At 47.1% G+C, this 13,661-nt stretch overlaps 1 protein-coding gene across 1 annotated transcript in view; it reads left to right on the top strand.

The window, feature by feature from the left end:
- CPLX3 (complexin 3) overlaps positions 1–13,661 on the top strand; it is a 33,422-nt gene that overhangs the window by 3,107 nt on the left and 16,654 nt on the right. The window lies entirely within an intron of this gene.

The raw sequence follows: 13,661 nt of genomic DNA, 5'->3' as shown, positions 1-13,661 counted from the left end.
TGGGTTTTGAAAAATCTATTACAAAACATCCAATCATCTAAGCCAGATTCTTTCAAACCGACAAAACCAAAAATGAGTAGTATGTCACAACCCCACAAAAATTGTATGAAAAAGGACAAATACAGCATAACACAAAGACAAATATAGTGCAAATGCCAACAGAGAACTGATATAAACACAATGTTAAAGTGGTTTTCCCATGGACAAAGTACATTTTAATGAATAGATCTTAGAGTTAAAATAAGTTCCACAATTGGATGTGTTAAAAATCATGTTCAAGTGCTGAGATAATCTTATAAATGTGCCCCTGCTGTGTACTGTGTAATGGCTGTGTCTGACTGTACAGGAACGTGGTTTGATCATACCACAGCTCCTGGGCAGGGGAGGAAGCAAGAGAGTATACAGACAGGACAGCAGGGGATCACAGCAGATTTTTTTTTTTTTTTTTTAAAAGCAGCAAATGCTTTGCGGCACAGAAAGAATCAGATGTGATCCCATGGTGTCCTGTCTGTATACTCTCTTGCTTCCTCCCCTGCCCAGGAGATGTGGTATGATCAGACCATGTTCCTGTACAGTCAGACACAGCCATTACACAGTACACAGCAGGGGCACATGTATAAGATTATCTTAGCACAGGAACATTTTTTTAACACATCCAATTGTGAAATGTATTTTAATTCCAAGATCTATTGATTAAAATGTATTTTGCTCTTGCAAAAAGTCCTTAAAATTTTCCACATGGCATCAGTGAAGGCAAGTAAATTTCTTCCATAACGTGCCATACTTGACAAAATATTTTCATAGGTCTTGGCTATCGTAAAAAGGAAAGAGCTTTCCCTAAAGTCAATTAGCAAACTAAGCCAGAAAAAAACACAATATTTATAAAATAATTGATTGCTGTTGCATTAAGATTTCACTACAGTTGAATTAATTGCCTCCCAAACCAGGAAAAAATGCCCAAGGACTTATATATATATATATATATATATATATATATATATATATATATATATATATATATATGTCTCTATATTCTTTCTTTCACCAAATTTTATATTTAGCAATATGCATTCAGGCAAGCATTTTTCTCCTGGCATCGGCCAAGTCAGATTTGTTTATCAGATTACCAGTTGGTGAAGCATGAAATATCACTAAAGAGAATGAGGAGAAGGTTTATAATATTCCAAAGTCTAATGGTTGTAGCCTTCACACCGGTCCAGCTAATGATCTGGATTGTGCTTTGCGTGTTCTGTTATATCTGCAGCTGTTTGACCATGGAAACCAAATCTATAAATCTCTCAATAAGGAGCTATTGAACTTTACTAATTGTTCTTCAAGAACTTGGTAGTGAGTTCTGCTTAGGTCATTAGAACTGAAAACCACTTCACAAATCAATGTCCTATTCTGTGAAGTTGAGTGGCCAACTGACTCACAGCGAGGCTGTATTTGCTCCTAGATATTACCACTTGGAACAACTTATAATAGAGCAGACATGTTGTTTTTTGTTCTTTACATATGCAAATTGCCTTTTCAGAGAGGAAGATTACTTGAACTCTAATGTCACCTATTGAAAGTAGCAATCCTAAAAGTCAATATCGACCCTTTAACAACCTTGCTATATGACTTGGTATAAAAGCCAGAACCAGAATCTCAATTTGCAGACATAGTGTTTCGGGGTGTTGCCCCTCATCAGTGCAAAAGCCTGAGATCTGCTTTGACTGTATGAGAAGCTTCCGACTTGAGTCTAAGGGTAATGTTTTGTTCATTATACAAACATGGGGACAATTTTACATGAGCTGTGTCTAGTACCTCTACCCAAACTTCCAGATTTATTGGGATGAAGAAGGAATATGTTAAAGTTAAAGCTCAATAGATAATATAGATTTGATTTGAAAATAGGGGGCAGCTGGGTTCTTCCAGTTCCTTTCCTCAGCTCCTCTCTCAGCCCTTTAGTAGGTTCTAGACTTTTTTGGGGAGAATATAAATAGTAATATAGTTTATACTTGCAGATGAGAAATCAGTCACATATCATATGAAATCATGGCTGACAAAATTATCTGTTTTGTTTAATGGGGTTGTCCAGGCCGAAATGAAAAGCCTCCAGTCTCTTTGTTACTACAGAATTGTGACAGTGTGCAATGCTGACACTGTGACGATTGCCCTATATTCCCCGTATGGGCGATTACTTGACCTTATGTATGCAATTTGCATTCTTGTGGTCACTTGCTAACTAGTCTCCTGCATGTCTCTCATTTTGCTTCAATTGAGAGAAGCCAGGTGAGACTAGTCGGCAAGTGACCACAAATATGCAAAACGTATACATGGAATACAGGGGAATCATGAGTGTGACATTGCACACTTTTATTTTTGAGCAGTCTGCGTTCACATAGAAAGGCTGCAGACTTTTCATTTTGGTTCGGACAACCACTTTAATTGGTTTATTTAGTTAGCGCAAACTCTGATGACTTATCTCAGAATAATCCATCTGCTCTTGACAGTTGAGGCTCCAGCTCTGGTACTTCCTGAAAGTTGCATGGACATAAGGTGTATACACAGCTCTATGTAGTCCTCTTAGATTGTGACTGGAATTGCTTCTCAGCTGATGGTCTAAAAAAAAGTTTTTAAAGGGGTTGTCCAACTTGAGTATTTGGTCAGTATTTTACCTCAGTATTTGTAAGCCAAAACCAGGAGTGGAACAATCAGAGGAAAAGTATAATAGAAACACGTCACCACTTCTGTATTTATCACCCACTCCTGGTTTTGGCTTACAAATACTGATGTAAAATACTGACCAAATACTGAACGTGGCCTTACACTGTATATTTCTGGCTGCAGAATGGATTAACTGTGGCTCCATCAGTGAGTTCATTCTGACCATCCAATGAGAACGTTTCTAACTCTTTTATGTGTCTTTTTTGAGCTCCTATCACAATTTATGACCACAGTCAACATCAAAGTTGAATGTGCAGGAAAACAAATGGCCTGAAAAAGCCAAATGGTGCTAAATATTTCACATTTTTAGCTCCAAATACATACATCAAATGGAACCTGTCACCAGGTTTTTCAAATAACAACTAAAACTATAACCTTGCAGCCTGTGCCGCATTCCATAAATGCTTATATAACTGCCTGATTCCACTTGTAGATGCCCCAAAAACCTTTTTAAGTTCTCCCGTGCTGTATGGAAATCAGGTCGGTCCGGTCCGATGGGCATGGTTTCGGGCCTCTCCATCCCTCACCTGGCTGCTGCTCACTGTCCTTCTTCTTTAATTGACATGGATAACGCCTCAAATCATCCACATTGCCGGGCGAAATCTTGCGCCTGCGCACGGAAACCGTGGCTCGCACCTGCTCACTATGCTTTGCCCTAATGTAGGCACAGCTGAAAACTTACGTGTGCATGCGCCTGCAGTGGGGCAAAGCATAGTGCTCAGACGTGAGCCGTGATTTCCGTGCGCAGGCGCAAGATTTCACCCAGCAATGTGGATGACGCAAGGCATCATCCATATCAATTAAAGAAGGAGGACGATGAGCAGCAGCCGGGGGAAGGGATGGAGAGACCCGAAATCTCGCCCACTGGACCAGACCGACCTGATATCCAAAATAACTTAAACATGAATAATGTAAATGTAGCACCCCGAGGGCTCGGCTGCTACAGGGGTATTGCACCTCAGACCAGAGGTGTGATATTCCACTCCCGGGTAAGGATGGAGTGTGGACCAGGGCTCGTTAGGCTGCATGCACCACACACACCCCATTTCCGAGGGACAGCTCAACGGTGCTCCCACAGAAGTGCAGGCAAGACAGCTTCTGTTCCTGGCTGGAGTGGGGAGGGGGAGGAAAACCCAGTGGTGTAGGAGCAGATAGGGGTGGGTCTCTGGGCATAGGTAGGAGCCCATTGGTTGCTAGTCACCTGGGCTCGGGTGTCAGAAGGAGGTATATAAGGTGGGCACCATCTTAGGACAGTGTTCAGTTCAGCCAGTGCAGTGAGAGGAGAAGACAGGAAGCAGAGCCCCTGCATGGGCTCTGCTCTGCAGGCAGGCCTTGTCAGGAGGCTGGAGCCTGAGAGAGAGAGAAAAGAGAATGAACAGAAAGGACAGTAAGAAAGGAAGCAAGGAACAGGAACACAGAGAAAGGCCCAGAGACACGAAGGCAGAAGGAACCCTAAGGACCCAGGAGATTGCGGGTGACGGGTTGGCAGAACAGGGTACCGGAACCCAAATTGGTGGAGGCAACAGATTCCTCAGCCAAAGACCAGAGGTTGTTACCACATCTTGGTGCGACCCCTCACTACATCCACCAGAAAGGCATACCGTATAGGGTCAGGGAAACCGGGAGAGGTTTCGCCAACAGAAGGCCCGAGGAAGCTGGACAAAGGTGGGTCACTGGTGGGGACGGCCAGAGAAAGGGAAAAGAAGGGAGCTCTGAACCACACTCTGGAATTGCCTGGGAGTTGACCGAGTCCCTCACCTGGTGGACGCAGCACGGCTTGGGCAGTCATCGCCTGCAGCATTGACCTGAACAACAACTGTGAGTAAAGCATTGAAAACTGCAACTGCTCGTCTCTGTGGTTCCTCGCCGCACCAGCACAATTAGTACTGGGACGCTCACACCATCACTACCATCATCTACTCTAGCTGCCCTGAGGCAATACTTCTCCCGTGGGGAGTTATCCCATTCTTGGCTGCGCATATAACATCAGCCTCAGCGGTCTGCAGCGCAGCGGCGGTCCCCACTGACCGCAATCCACGGGTGGCGTAGTCGGACACTTATTACAACACAAATAGACTGCCACTGGTTTGACCACCCTGGGCACGGACCGGGTCACCGCCACACGGAGGCTACAACCCCCAGCATCCTACAACAGGCCCGGTTCCGGGTTCCCCTGCACAGCACAGGCCCAGGGGGCGCGTCAACTTTGGCGTAGTCGGCAGGATCTTTACCAACCCGCCACAAACGGGTATTGCGTGCCTGAAGAAAATTGTACATGTACCTGGAAAAGAAGTCTCCCGCCATTTCCCGAAGTTTCCCGCCGTCCGGAGTCGTTTCCCGCCATCCGGAGCCGATTCCCGCCATCGGACGCCATCTTGGGTCATTTCCCGCCATCGGACGCCATCTTGGGTCGTTTCCCGCCGTCTTCCCGCCATCCGCAGTCGTTTTCCCACCATCGGGCGCCATCTTCGGGACGCCGCGCGGGAAGAAGAGGGGCGTGGACGCCGAAAGCGCGTGAGATCTGAAGCTCCGCCCCACGCACTGACGCTGCGTAAGGTCCTGGAAGGGAGAGGGAGCGACGCTGACGTCACAGGAGCGCGACACAAGGTCCTCAACCCCGACGATCGACTGCGGAGCCGCGGCCTACAGAAGAGGATCGCCGGAAGGTAGGCCACGGTCCACCAGGGGGGAGGAGGACACCAGGAACGGACAGCAAGATGGCGGACCGGCAGCAGACTAAGCTGCCCAGCATCGGCAGTGCCCCAGCCGTCGCGGGCCCCGACCAGCGCCAGGAGAAGACGCGTGATGCAGGAGCGGTCACGGGAGCAGGTAAGAGGAGTCTCCCTGTCCCGGACGCTGCCAGCGTCAGCCTGCTCCCGGGCCCCCTGGTGGAGCCGCCACTCCCGGGCGCTGCAGACACCGACCTGCTCCAGACCCCGCAACAAGCCCTGCAGCCGAGCCCTCCAGCCCTGGGCACCGCCACCACCAGCCCGTGCCCAGGCCCAAAGTCGCACCCTCTGACTCTGGGCGTCATCAACGGCGGCCCTCTCCAGGCCCGGTCGCAAGGCCTGAACTCCCCAGGCGCAAAAGGACTGTACACCCTCCACATCAACCGGCTAACCGAGGAAGAGCTGCAGTACCACCAGTACGAGGAAAACCAAAAGGACCCGGACGGGTCTGAAGATTATGAGGAAGGTGCGCAAGGAGGACACCGTTACTAATGAACGGTAAAGTGTAACTGTATATAGTTACCCGTAAGGGTATAGAAACTGTTGCTGAGTGAAGTGTGGTCCCCGTTGGGACTAGTGTGGAACTGTTAAGGGACTGTTACCGGTTTGAAAAGTTGCCCTATTCCCTAAGTTATCTGGCTGAGGACTGAGAGCAGCCATCCCTCTTCCCTACCTGGCTGAGGACTGAGAGCAGCCATCTCCCTAATAGAAAAATGGACACCTGGTCGCAAGTTGCACAGTGGCCAGTGAAGAAGAGAATTTACTAAAATGTTTTACCAGAAAAAGTTTGATATGCTGAATGGTTTTATATGCTGCTAGAAAATGTTATATGACAAAAGAGTTCCAGTAATATTAAAAGTGCAGTATAATGTCTAGTAAAGAGAAAGTGTTTCCCATAAAGGGAAGTTGAATAATGCCGGCCGGTTTCTAATGTGAAAAGTTTTGAAAAAGTATTGCATGTTTTTGAATTGTCTTTGCTCTTTTCCAGCCCGAGGACGTGCTGTGATTTACCAGGGGGGAATGTAGCACCCCGAGGGCTCGGCTGCTACAGGGGTATTGCACCTCAGACCAGAGGTGTGATATTCCACTCCCGGGTAAGGATGGAGTGTGGACCAGGGCTCGTTAGGCTGCATGTACCACACACACCCCATTTCCGAGGGACAGCTCAACGGTGCTCCCACAGAAGTGCAGGCACGACAGCTTCTGTTCCTGGCTGGAGTGGGGAGGGGGAGGAAAACCCAGTGGTGTAGGAGCAGATAGGGGTGGGTCTCTGGGCATAGGTAGGAGCCCATTGGTTGCTAGTCACCTGGGCTCGGGTGTCAGAAGGATGTATATAAGGTGGGCACCATCTTAGGACAGTGTTCAGTTCAGCCAGTGCAGTGAGAGGAGAAGACAGGAAGCAGAGCCCCTGCATGGGCTCTGCTCTGCAGGCAGGCCTTGTCAGGAGGCTGGAGCCTGAGAGAGAGAGAAAGGAGAATGAACAGAAAGGACAGTAAGAAAGGAAGCAAGGAACAGGAACACAGAGAAAGGCCCAGAGACACGAAGGCAGAAGGAACCCTAAGGACCCAGGAGATTGCGGGTGACGGGTTGGCAGAACAGGGTACCGGAACCCAAATTGGTGGAGGCAACAGATTCCTCAGCCAAAGACCGGAGGTTGTTACCACATCTTGGTGCGACCCCTCACTACATCCACCAGAAAGGCATACCGTATAGGGTCAGGGAAACCGGGAGAGGTTTCGCCAACAGAAGGCCCGAGGAAGCTGGACAAAGGTGGGTCACTGGTGGGGACGGCCAGAGAAAGGGAAAAGAAGGGAGCTCTGAACCACACTCTGGAATTGCCTGGGAGTTGACCGAGTCCCTCACCTGGTGGACGCAGCACGGCTTGGGCAGTCATCGCCTGCAGCATTGACCTGAACAACAACTGTGAGTAAAGCATTGAAAACTGCAACTGCTCGTCTCTGTGGTTCCTCGCCGCACCAGCACCATTAGTACTGGGACGCTCACACCATCACTCCCATCATCTCTCACATTAGCTGCCCTGAGGCAATACTTCTCCCGTGGGGAGTCATCCCAAACTTAGCTGCGCAAACAACATCAGCCTCAGCGGTCTGCAGCGCAGCGGCGGTCCCCACTGACCGCAATCCACGGGTGGCGTAGTCGGACAATTATAACACCAATAGACTGCCACTGGTTTGACCACCCTGGGCACGGACCGGGTCACCGCCACACGGAGACTACAACCCCCAGCATCCTACAACAGCGATCCGGCTCCGGGTATCCCCCTGCACAGCACAGGCCCAGGGGGCGCGTCATAAACATGAAAAAAAATCAAAATTGCCAGATTGAAATTTTTTTATTCACCGTAGTTCCCCCAAAAATATAATAAAAAGTGAACAATATACTGTGTGTACCCCAAAATGAAATCAATAAAGATGGCATGCAAAAAATATATACACAGCTCCATTGATGGCAAAATTAAAAAAGTTACTTATCTTAAAAAATGATGAGACCAACCCAAATATTTTTTTAAACAAATTTCACGTTTTTTTTCACTACTAAAATATAAAAAAAAACTATACAAGTTTGGTATTTCCGTAAATGTACTGACTTGGAAAATCATGTTGTCAAATCATTTTTATAGTACAATGAAAGCCATAAAAGCAAAGCCTGAAAAAAACAACGACGGAAGTGCCGTTTTTTCCCAATTTTACCCCTCTTGGAATTTTTTTCCCCATTTTCAATACATTATATGGAAAAATGAATGGTATCATTCAAAACTACAACTGGTCCCACAAAAAATGATACTTCATACAGCAATATCGCCGGAAAAATAAAAAAAAGTTATAGTTTGTGAATAAAGGGGATGAAAAAAATAAATCAATAAATCACAAAAATAAAAAATCAGCCGGTCCAGAAGGTTTAATTTCTTTATTTATCTCACTTATATAGCACCATTAATTTTCAACAGCACTTTACAGACATCATCATCACTGGGGCTCACAATCTAGATTCCCTATCAGTATGGCTTTGGAGTGTGGGAGGAAACTGGAGAACCCGGAGGAAACCCACCCAAACACGGGGAGAACATACAAACTCCTTGCAGATGTTGTCCTTGGTGGGATTTGAACCCAGGACCCCAGCGCTGCAAAGCAGCAGTGCTAACTACTGAGTGTAAAATCTGCCTGCCCATTTACTTTGGAGCCCATAACTCACTCGTGTTCTTTCACCTTTAGTACATTTCCATTTTGTTGTCATAAACCACAACTGCCCTTAAACATAATCTTCCCATCTGCCAAAAAGAGAGGCTGCACAGTGCACATATGGAACTGCCAGCAGGATTATGCATATAGGACAGATAAATCAGATAAGTCCTGTATATACCAAGGTAAATACACTGCATCACGCAGCACTGCAGCCATATAAAGGGGGCAAGGTGACAGTAACACATAAAACAGCAGATGTGAATGACGCTAAGAACATCATTCATGTGAATAATGCAAATAGCTGGAGGAATATATGGCTGGTGTGAGAACATTACATTACATGTAAAGAGTAAAACCGGGATCACCTGGGCACTTTTAGACACTAAAGGCCTGATTCATCATTTGCAATTTTTTTAAGTCTTTGACCCCGAGTCATCAAAGCAATTGCGCCAGAATTCTGGCATAAATCGCTTTGAAAAGTTGTTGGAGTTGCACAAACATTATGCAACTTTTGGCATTTTCACACTAGTTTCTCCCAGCTCCGTCAAAATGGGCATAGCTGGGGCATTACAGCGGTGCAGTGGAGGCGCCATATCTTGTGTAATTCCTCACAAGCTGTGGCATTCCGCATGCCAGATATCTTACTCCAGTGACTGACTGGAGTAAGATTTGTGGCAGAGCGCATGGAAGGGACACGCCACTCGCCAGACGCTCCAGATTCATGAAGAGGTGTGCACCTCTTAATAAATCAGAAGTATCTGACTCCAACACGCCCCTTCATCAAGACCGGCATGACAATCGTCTTGATGAATCAGGGCCTTTCTTTTTTCTCTTGTGGTATTTGTGGACATATTTTTGTGTCCAATTTATCAAAACAGCATGTGAAGTTCATGAACTAAACTAAAAAAAACCTCTTTCATTTTGTCCTTAAAGGGGTACTCCCATCTACAAGATCCTATCCCAATATGTAGTAGGTGTAATAGTAAATATTAGCAAATACCTCCAATTAGAAATGTAGTATAGTATTTTTGATTCGCTATCTCTCTTACCTCATGTGCAGGCATCGCAGGACCTTAGATATCCATGGTTACGACCACTAGCAACTAGCTGTGACTTTATCAGTGGACGTAACCATGGATACCAAAGGTCCTGCGATGTCTGCACATGAGGAAAGTGGCGTAGCGAATCAGAAAAAATATACTACATTTCTAATTGGAGAAATTTGCTAATATTATTATTATTATTAATAAACCTACTACATATTGGGATAGGATCTTGGAGATGGGAATACCCCTTTAACCATTTTTGCTACATTTTAGCGAAAAAAATGCAAAATCCTTTAAAATTGCACGTTTGTCTTCAACTGCACCTAAGTAAAAAAAAATCAACCAGAAACCTTACTATAGGCAAAGATTAGAGTGCATTGCACCAATCCAACAACCCCCTCCCCCCAAAAAAACCTCAAACAAAAACTCCCTTTGATTGCAATGGTAGAGCGGTGTTGCTGTTCATATGGTTTCAGATTTTACCACTGTGATATGTCACTTTTTGAAGCAGATCCCAGCAGATAACCACACGCAGATTGGTTGTAATTAGTGATGGGCAAGCACTGAAATGCTCAGGTACTCGTTGCTCGGGTCGAGCACATCGGAATACTGGGGTGCTCGACCCGAGCAAAGAGCCCAATGTAAGTCTATGGGAAACTCGAGCATTTTTCAGGCGGCTCCCCCCGGCGGTCTGCAGAGGGCCTAAAAATTGCCCAAATCGATGGGAACAGTGCTCAAATGGCATGGGAACAGCATGGGAAAGACCCCTGGAAGCATCTCTGACTCCCAGGTCACTGCTGTGAACAATGTTGTCAGAGTATTACGCCACTTTTATGGACTCACAATAAAACATACAAAAACTAAACCAAAATGGATTTTCCTGGGAAATATGTTAAGGAACATCCTTTCCAAGGTAATGACTTGTATATAAAGCAAAATAAATAACCAAAACCAAAAATACTCCTCCACACCTTGGGCTATGTTCACACTTAGCGTTTTTGATGCATGCCTTTTTGCACTTTTGTATTGCTTTCAACCGTGATAAATGCATTCACCAGGAAATATCATTTTAACATTTTACAACCTTATCTGGCCATTTGTTGTGTGAGATATCATCAGACACATCGTGTTTCATTTATGAAGGAGGGACTCTGAAAGTCACAAAGCCTATTTTTATAGGGCCATCAGGCAACCTTTACTATTCTTAAAGGGCCAGCAGTCGGCCCTCACTATTCTTAGAGAGCCATCAGCCGGCTATGTTTTATTGTTCCCATTACTAAAGAGTGGGTCTCCTATACTGTTATTGCATATGCAGTGAGTGGCAGGGCTGCCCAAAATTTGGACGCACCCCAATACCACTTTGAAAATTTGGACATACCCCAATACCCCTTTGAAAAGACTTAGAGGAGGGCCTCCTGAAAACAATGTTCCCATTATTAGGAAGTAGGCCTCCCATTGTGTTTGCCTATGCAGTGAATGCAAGGGTTGCCAAAAATTTGGAGCCACTCCAATGCCCCTTGGAAGAGACGTGGAGGTCAGAGGGCCTCCTAAAACAATGTTCCCATTATTAAGAAGTGGGTCTCCCATTGTGTTTGCCTATGCAGTGAATGCAAGGGTTGCCAAAAATTTGGAGGCACTCCAATGCCCCTTGGAAGAGACGTAGAGGAGGGCCTCCTGAAAAAAAATGTTCCCATTATTAGGAAGTGGGTCTCCCATTGTGTTTGCCTATGCAGTGAATGCAAGGGCTGCCAAAAATTGGGAGGCACTCCAATGCCCCTTGGAAGAGACGTGGAGCAGGGCCTCATAAAAAATGTTCCCATTGGACCTCCAAGGCATAGAGAGCCAGTTCATTCCACATATCCAGCTTGGATACCCAATAATTATAAGGCACAGAGGAATCACGGAGGATGTTGGTACGGTCGGCAAGGTACTCCTTCAGCATCTTCCCAAACTTTGAACTCCTTGTGAGAATACCCCACACCTCAGGGACTGTGCGATGGGAGGGGCTGAGAAAATTCTCCCAGAACTTTGACAGTGTCTCCCCTGCCTCTGCCGGATTGAAGTTGTGTCTCTCTCGCCTGTACTCCTTGGTTGTCCAACGAACTGTGACCTCTGCCGCCAGCGTTTTCAGATGGGAATTTTTTTAATAGTTCCGCAACAAGGGCCTTCTGGTACAGCCCCATTTTTGTAGGCCTGTCCGCCTCAGGAATAAGAGATATAAAGTTCTCCTTGTAGCGTGGGTCTAGAAGTGTCACCAACCAGTAATGACTGTCACCCAAAATTTTGAGAACGCGAGGGTCATGGGAAAGGCAGTGTAACATAAACTCAGCCATGCGTGCCAGACTGCTAACAGGTAAGACTTCCGTGTCCTCACCAAGAGGATGACTGACCATGCTCTCCTCCTCCTCCTCTCTGTCCTCTGGCCATCCATGCTGAACAGACGATATGACTGTTGTGCAGGTAGTACCGTCTATAGCGCATAAAACTAGCTCCTGTTCTTCCTCCTCCTCTTCCTCATTGTCACCCAATCCACGTTGGGATGAGATGAGGCTGGGCTGTGTGTAATCACCCTGTATGGTTCCTTGCTCCATCTCATCGTGCTCCGCCTGCAATTCATCCTCTTTGATTGTGAGCAGAGAGCATTTCAGAAGACAGAGAAGCGGGATGGTGACGCTAATTATGGCGTCATCGCCGCTCACCATCTTGCTGGAGTCCTCAAAGTTTTGGAGTATGGTTCATATGTCTGACATCCATGTCCACTCCTGAGGTCTTATGCGTGGAGTCTGAACTGAATACCGACGGCCTTGTTGATGCTGATACTCAACAACTGCCGTCTTCTGCTCACAAATCCTTCCCAACATCTGCAGTGTAGAGTTACAATGCGTGGGGACATCACACACCAGTCTGTGAGCCGGAAGCTGCTAACGCTTCTGAAACATGGCAAAGGCAGCGGAAGCTGTAGGTGACTTTCTAAAATGGGCACACAGATCCGGCAGCTCCGGGTAGGATTTGAGAAACCGCTGAACCATGAGTTTAAGCAAATGGGCCAGGCATGGTACGTGTGTGAGCTCGCCTCGCCTCAGAGCCGCCACCAGGTTCCGGCCATTGTCACACACGACCATGTCTGGCTGTAGGTTCAACGGTGTGAGCCACAGATCTGCCTGCTCTTTCAGAGCTGTCCACAACTCTTCAGCATTGTGCGGTTTGTCACTTAAGCATATTAGCTTCAGCACAGCCTGTTGCCGCTTGGCCGAGGCAGTGCTGCAGTGCTTCCAGCTTGTGACTGATGTGGTCACTTTGGAGATGGAGGCTGAAGAGGAGGGGGAGCCTGAGGAGGATGAGGTGCAGGAGATGTAGACTGTGGGGGCAACCCTGATTGACCTAGGGCCCGCAATCCTTGGCGTCGGGAGGATGTGTTCCGTCCCAAGGTCCGACTGGGTCCCGGCTTCCACTATGTTTACCCAGTGTGCCGTCAGCGAGATCTACCGTCCCTGCACACAAGCACTTGTCCACGTGTCCATGGTTAGGTGGACTTTCCCGGTAACTGCGTTGTTGAGGGCACGACTAATGTTTTGGGACATGTGCTTGTGTAATGCGGGGATGGAACACCGGGAGAAATAGTGGCAGCTGGGGACCGAGTACCGAGGGACGGCCGCCGCCATCAGGCGCTGGGACAAGGACGTCGACGTGCTTCCTGATGCTGCTACTTGAGAGTGTGCAATGACAGGTGCAGGGCAGGAGGCATCTTCGCATGCACCATGGACAGGGGATTGGCTTGCATGCACAACAGCGGAAGAAGCAGTGGTGCCACCCGCAGACACGGTTCCTGGACCCTGGGGTTCAGCCATGTGACTGATCATGCTGGTAGTGGTCAAGCTGCTAGTTTTGCCACCCCTGCTGATGCTGGCCTGCAGGTGGTGCAAATGGCCTTTTTGGGGTTGTCTTTAAAAAACAACCAGACTCGGGAAGAC

Source organism: Phyllobates terribilis, unplaced genomic scaffold (assembly GCF_046119375.1).
Source record: "Phyllobates terribilis strain yellow unplaced genomic scaffold, ASM4611937v1 Scaffold_11__3_contigs__length_659146591, whole genome shotgun sequence".
Taxonomy (NCBI): domain Eukaryota; kingdom Metazoa; phylum Chordata; class Amphibia; order Anura; family Dendrobatidae; genus Phyllobates; species Phyllobates terribilis.
The sequence above is the reverse complement of the archived record's forward strand: the minus strand, read 5'-3'. Positions and strand labels throughout refer to the sequence as shown.